Genomic DNA, 7,193 nt, shown 5'->3' with positions numbered 1-7,193 from the left:
TTGAAAACCACTGCTCTAGAGCAGACATGTCAAACTCAACGATGTCACATGATGTTGCGCAATATATCGGAACTTTTCCCCCATTGCCGGCAATGGGGTGGGCGCGGTTTCCTCATGACGCATCCAGCCCATGGACTGGCAGTTTGACACCCCTGCTCTAGAGTTTTGTCTGGGGTATGTTTGTGGCTTTAATAAGCCAACATTTCTAAATTAAATATGTATTGATTCTCCAGGGTTATAAAACAAAGGTTGCTGTACTCTATATGCTTGTACAAAACAGATCATCATATGCTGTAGACTGCATGGCAATATAATATATAATTTAATCACAGAGCCATTTTAGCAGATTACAGGTTTTAAAAAGAAGTTATAGACCCCATTATGAGACAGATTTGTCAAAATCTGATCGATTCCCTTGATTTTTGCGCTGAAAGGAGTGCAAAAATACAAGCTGAAATGTCATATCCCTGTGATAGCAAACAGCCATTTTATTCTGAATAGTTCATGTTTCTGAAGGATCTGGGAAAGTGACGGAGACGCGTTTTCTGGTTTCACTTGGTTACATAAATATTGGGTAAATGATTAGAAAGTGAATTTAGAAACCTGTTACACATAGCTAACTGAGCAATAGGCAGATTTTATATGGAAATAAGAGCAGAGCTAGACTGGAAGTAGGTTGAAGCAGTTATACTCTTGTAAAATGCCTTGCAATCTGACTTTGATGGTGAACTGGTTCTCTTAAGGTTATTAATGGCCTCTCACAACCAGACCTCTTTCATATCCCCTTCATCAATCAGAGGGTACTTCTGCTGATGGGCCTCTCCTTGAACTTGAAAGGCCAAAAGTCATTTGCTGATCTCCCTGAGAAGGCATAGTACAGAATTTACAACAGATGGTTTCACGCATGGCTGCCCTCGCTCCTAGTTCCTTCTCTTCTGCTGAGGATAGGGCTTGTTTTTTTTGGGGGGGGGGGGGTCAAACTGGGAGCAGGAAAAATACAACCATTAATGGATTAGTCTTAAGTAGATAAGTTGTGAAAGGTTGCAGGGATTATTTTCTTCAGGCAGTTGCAAAACAACACTTCTTTTTACTCGCTTGCCTAATACCCTTTATTTTCTTAGGAACTGGAAAGGGTAGGAATGCCGTATTGGCCCCTGTTCTTATTTCAGGTAATATCACACAAGCTTAGCATTGAGAAAAGTCAAATGCCTAATAAGCATTTCATCGTACTTTGAAAACTTGAGCAAGACAATTGGTCAGATGGGGGTGCAAATAGTGAAAAAAACTTAGAAATCTGGCTTCAGTTGTTGCAAGTTACGTTGGTATTCCAATCCTATAATCACTCATCTCACCTTCATGACTCTGGTTATAGAGTCTTACAATCACAAAGAAGCATCAACACTACCAAAACAAACAAGAAAATAACCATACCAACAATCCCAAGGTTAAAGACAATTTAAACTATTTTTAAAAACTATACAACACAGTCACCAGGAGAGCACATTTGTTCAAGAACAGTACGAGTAGTCCTCGCTTAACTGCCTTACGTAGCATTGTTCAAAGTTATGATGGTGCTGAAAAAGTAACTTTACTACAGGTCCTCATACAATAGGATCAGTGTCCTTGAAGTCACATGGTGGAGATTTAAATAGTACGCAAAACCGGTGGGTGTTTATGACTTGTGGCATCCCACATGTGATCACCATTTACACACTTCACAGCAAGCTTCTAACAAGCAGGATCAGTGGATGAACTGGCTGTAAAATCGCAAGTCAAAGTCATGTGATGTCTTGCTTTAACAACTGTGGGCAAAGGACTCGGTCGCCCTAGCAGAATTCAGATTGTGACTCACATACCAGTCACCGATCTCGCTTAATGACCATGTCATGAATGGAGTTGCTGGTCCCAATGGTGATTAAATGGGGACTATCAATACAGTTTTGAACAGTTCAACTATTGCTCAAAATTACGAAGGCAGCAAATAAGGAGGACTTGTGGTGGCATTGCAGGACCTCCCTGGTCAATGATTACATTCCAGGTGCCTGGCTCACGATTACGATATTGCAGTGAACTACAGTCACATGATCACCATTTGCAACCTTCCTTGCCAGCTTCCCACAAATAAAGTCAATGGGAAAGCCAGCAGGGATGTTGCAAGTCATTCCAGTAAGTTCCCCCCACAACCTTTTCTGTCAAGGATCCCCACTACATAATATGAGGTCACAGGTATCTCATATCCATAACATTCTCTGACTGTTTGCACTTGCAAGCACCTGATGGTTACTCTTGCTGGCCCATAGCCACTTCCCAATGCCACCTGGCTATCCTTGCCAGGGTCGAGGCAGCCTAACTCCAGCGGTTCCAAGTTATGACAAAAGCAACACAATCTCCACAAGTTCAAGGCAACGAGTCAAGAGTATTCCCAAATTAGTTGGATTATGGACAGCTGTCTCTGACAACCGCCAGATTCAAACATCGAGGTAAATAGGGGCCAACCGGTGTGCTTCATTAGGAGGGGAGACTGCCTCCTCACAAGTAGCTTCGCCAACCTTCATTGCGCCACCCTCAGCTCTGCGCGACCTTGGATCGAGTGGTGTGTGTGTGTGCGCGCGCGCGTGTGTGGTAGCAACTCCTCGTCATCTGTGCTGACCGGCTGCAGTTATGTCTCTCCTCCAGGCCTTGCAACTGGTTGGTTGTCTGTGCTGACCGGCTGCAGGTGCTCCCTTTCTCCAGACTGCATAGCTGGCTGTTTGACTGCTCTTTCCTGATTACACCAACGTTTGCCGGACTGCTTTGCCTCAACTATCTGACTACCATGGACTATCTTCTTCCATATCACTCTAGTGCTCCCCATAGTCCCTCTCAGATGTCCCCAGAACCACCTCTTCCTCATCGTCTGAGCCAGCACTCAAGGGAGCCATCAAAGGCAGGTCTTCATGTTCTTCTGGAAAGCCAGCAGGATCAGGGTGAGTCTGACCTCAGAGGGAATGATGTTCTATAGAAATATGTTCTAGAGGTGGGTGGGTCAGGAGAGAAGACCGTCCTTCTGGGTCCCTTCAGATGACACTCTCTAATTGTACTCGCGCCAAGTCTCTTCTGCTGGACCTGATGGGATGGGTAGATGTCCCTGGAGAGAGGCGGTCTCTCAAATAATCCAACCCCATGTTATTGCTTATCTTAGTCTAGAAATGTTCCTTCTGCTGTCCCTTTGTTTTGGGGGAGGGGTGTCCGAAAAGACAAAATGTCACCGGTCTGGGTCTCAGAAGATGTGGCTGAGTCCATAAAATGCTTATGTTGATTTGTCAGCGAGATCGTTTTTTACCCTAGCTGAGTTTATATGTGTGTTGTTTCCTTTTTTTTAATGGTTCATGCTATTTTAAAATATTGCTAGTAACCCTAAGCCAGGGGTAGGCAACCTTGGCTCTTTTATGACTCGTGGACTTCAACTCCCAGAACTCCTGAGCCAGCATAGAGCATAGGTTGCCTACCCCTGCCCTAAGCCATGATTTTGAGATGGATAGTCATATAAGTGGAGAAATAAATAAATCAAACGGTAGATGTAGCAGTGTGATTCAAGCTCAGTCCCCTTCTACTCCTAATAGCCATTAAAAGAGGAGGAGTTTGCAGTCAATAATTTGCCTTCTTTGATCCGTCCATGCCACCGGGGCTTCTGTTTCCAAATTAAATCCACCTGGCCCTCCAAGAGGCAGCTCAAGGTGGTGAACATACCCAACACACCTTCCTCCTCCTATTTTCACCATCACCACAACCCTGTGTTTATTTTATTCCTAATTTAATGAGAATTCTTTATGTACTTCCAAGCTTGGTAGAATCATTGCATGCTTGACTGGCTATTGATCAAAATAAAAAAAATGTTTTTATTGTTTGTGCAGGTCGCTCAGAGTTGTTTAAGATAGGCAGCTATACAATTCTTTTAAATAAATGAATAAATATTTGGACTCACTTCCAACTCATTGTGTTATGATCAGGATGGATGGATGAAAATGTCTGCATACTTTAATGTTGCGTTTTAGCAGAACCAAAGCTTCTTTAATCTTTCAGATGAGACAGCATTCACTTTTTTAGCATACATAAAATCTTTTGCCAATAAAAGAAAAAAATATTTTGCTTTATCGCATACCTTCCATATCTGTGAACAACTCAGCAAAGGGAGCCTCAAAAGTGCTAAAAAGAATGTGCATGTTTACATTCTTAGGGGATTAATTCAAAGGTTTACATTTTTTAAAAGGACCAAAGGATTTTTGAGTGATTTCTTACAATATAATCAATTGTAAAACACCAACACAGTCTATTTTAACAACTAATGTTGACTGCCAATGATGGAGGGACCCATGAAGTAGTCACTAAGAGAGTCTGTATCTCATGGGACAAGCATAAGTAACTACAACAGGTATGAAAGAAGCAGGGAATGCATGTGGAAATGCCTTTAGATTTACAACATTTTACACATCATCTGCACAAGACTAGTCTAGTCAAGTCCCTACTACAGCTAAGTTATTAATAGCATGGATGCTAAGTGTGCCTTCTACAAATAGAAGAACAGATTATTTATTTACTCATTTTTTATTTGTAATCCCACCTTTATTATTGTCACAAATAACTCAAGATGAATGAACATATCCAACACACCTTCCTCCTCCTATTTTGAATGATACATGATGGGAAGTTCTGCAAGAAAGGGTTGTATTGGGGCCCATCTTGTTACCATTTAGGAAAGCCAATGCATTTGGGACTGTTACCATTGGGACTGGGCAATAGGCAATAAGTGGACTTGGTCAGATTGCTTTTGTAAATTTGAGGATAATATTTTATTATTTTATGTGCACATCTCTAGAAGTTGCAATTGAAATAAATTATATATTAATGCTACGAATGAAAAGCAAACTGGGAGTAAATTGTATTCTCATAGAACTTATTTTGGAGTAAACATTTGCATGTAAATGACAATGTATTTTGAATGCAATCTATTCCAATTTCAGGACAGGGATCCATTTCTTTGGAATCACCAATGGATGGCCATCCAGCCTATTTGAGCCTTGAGTCAAGTAGGGTTCATCACCTCTTCAGACAGCCTGTTGCATTGTTGTATAGGATTTATCAGTATGAAATTGTTATTGATGCCCAAGCAAAATGTATTCCATTTTAACTCTGACCATTGTTTCTGTCTTCTAGAACAGAGGTCCCCAATCTTTCCTGTTTGGCAGCCAGGAGAGAAAAGGAGGCAATGCTAGCCTCTACACGCATGCACAAATGGGATCCCTATTGTCCACGTGGCTGCTAGCCCCTCATGGTGGCGCTAGCGTGAGCGGGGGGAGAATGCGTGCATTCACCAGCCATTCCCACAGTGGGTGCTCAATTGTGTCCCAATAAGTCCAGGACTACCTGTAGTCTAAGTAAAATCTGATCATACAGAAAAGAAATAAATGATTACTTCTCTTGATCTTGTACCTGTATCTGTTCCGACTATTTCCCTTATAGTCTGGAGTCATTTTTGGACAGATATATGGGAGCTGTAAGGAAAAGAAGGAAATTCATTCCACCAAAGTCTCCATTTCATTTGAGAATAGGCATCATTGGCAATCACCTATTTACCTGTTAACTCTCAGGCACATTATATCATGGGCTTTAGACCCCAAAAGCTGATGCCGTGGTAAGTGCATCAATTTTCACAAGAGCTGTAAGATTCTGAATTTTGTGAAAGCTAAAGTTCAAATAATATTTATATTTCTAAAACTCTTGGCCTAAAAGTCTTACTGCTTGCACCATTTAACTTTCATCGCTCGAGCTACGAAACTAGAAGAAAAATCAGATAGCCTAATGCTGACAGCTGTTGCTCAGCTACTCAATCCCGTCTTCCAGCAAGAGCTGAGCCATTTAACAAAGTCTTCCATTACCTGCACCTTTAGAACTCATTTTCTCTCTGCCTATCTGTCTTTTCCAGACAGCCCACTGGCCTGCTTAGCTTAGAAGAAATTCCTTCAGTTTTTCCTAGAGGGACTGAGGGGGTATTGAGAGCAGCATCTGACTCAGAATTGATTTGCTGGAGCACTTCGTGAGGTGCATTTCCTGCAGTCCTGGGAGCTGGAGAAAATGCAGGCCTGGAGGCATCCGTGAGAGCAGCCAAGTTTAGAAAAAGCCTGCTGATTGCTTCTGATCCTGCCCTGTGTCAGTTTTGGATGCACCAGCAAACTAAAAACCATTTGATACGTGGCAAGCTGTGCTTGGCATATGCTTGGAAATCCATAAGCAAGAGGGGAGCTAAATTAAAAATAATTGAGAAAGAAGCAAACACAACGAAGACGCAACATTTGGTGTTTCCTTAGGCTCCAGCTGTGAGCGGTGTCTGTCTGGAATTTAATGTTCAAGGCGAAGTGTGTATCTGTGGCTTGAGCCTTAAGCACAATAAATTCTTGGGGTTCTACACAGACTGGCAACATGCTCCATTTCTTCCCTGCTAGATGAAAAGGCGATAATGCTACCCAAATTTTCTTCTGGAAGGAGACCCAAGATGAAAACAAGCTTTCTGCTTGACTGCTTATCTGAAATGGAATCAAACAGACACAAACATTGACATGCACCATTCTCCTCTGCGAAGGGATGCAATCTGATCTCGTCCTCTGGCATCACATCTACCCGGCTTCTGTCTCTTGGAATGCTTCTAGCCTCCACCCTTGCTTTCATTGTGAAAGCCTGCAGCACTTAAAGGTTGCAGATCTTAGCTTCGATTGTACTGTATGTAAATATTGGGGAATAGGGAATATAGTGTGTCAACTCAATCAGAAGAAAGCCTCACAGAATGAAGCAGAGTTTATTTCCTACTATGGATGCCCCAAAATGAATCTCCCTCCCTGAACATGTTTAAGAAGTCCTAATTGTAACGGAAATGTGCCTTGTGGAGATTCAAGGATTTCCAAGTTTTGTTCAAGGTTGGCTAAGAACAGAAATAGGGTGGGAGTACATAATGGGTAAAGTATTTTCTGTGCTGCTTCATTGTGTTTTCAGTCCCTTGAAGAAGGGCTTAAAACCTTGTCCCTTACCTGGCACTTCAGGTCTTCCAAAAGTGCATCCGTGCCATGGTAACTGAGTCCATCCACCTTGCTCCTGGTCACCCTTTTCTCTTTCCTCCCATCTTCTCTAGCACCATCGCTTCTCCAGAGAGATAGGCCTTTACA

This window comes from Crotalus tigris, unplaced genomic scaffold, assembly GCF_016545835.1.
Source record: "Crotalus tigris isolate CLP2741 ecotype Arizona unplaced genomic scaffold, ASM1654583v1 scf7180000024439.5362192, whole genome shotgun sequence".
Lineage (NCBI taxonomy): Eukaryota > Metazoa > Chordata > Lepidosauria > Squamata > Viperidae > Crotalus > Crotalus tigris.
The sequence above is the reverse complement of the archived record's forward strand: the minus strand, read 5'-3'. Positions refer to the sequence as shown.